This window comes from Mycetomoellerius zeteki, unplaced genomic scaffold (assembly GCF_001594055.1).
Source record: "Mycetomoellerius zeteki isolate Tzet28-1 unplaced genomic scaffold, Tzet1.0 scaffold45, whole genome shotgun sequence".
Lineage (NCBI taxonomy): Eukaryota > Metazoa > Arthropoda > Insecta > Hymenoptera > Formicidae > Mycetomoellerius > Mycetomoellerius zeteki.
Genome location: NW_017257446.1, coordinates 4,641 through 4,873, shown reverse-complemented (window position 1 = coordinate 4,873; position 233 = coordinate 4,641).

Genomic DNA, 233 nt, shown 5'->3' with positions numbered 1-233 from the left:
CTTCCAACAGTTGCAAAACAAACGTTCTGCTGAACGCAGCCACTGCTTCAAACTCTTGGCACAGATGTCTATACTAATACTAGATTGCTAATCTCTGTGATTTAAGCGTCAGAAAGTGTGTGCGGCAGGATATCCGGTTTCAGCCATGTTCGACCGCAACAAAATGGCTGTCTGCTTGTCAGGCACAACTGTAGCGGCCAACCTAAGCAATCTGATGCGTGGTCTACAATGGG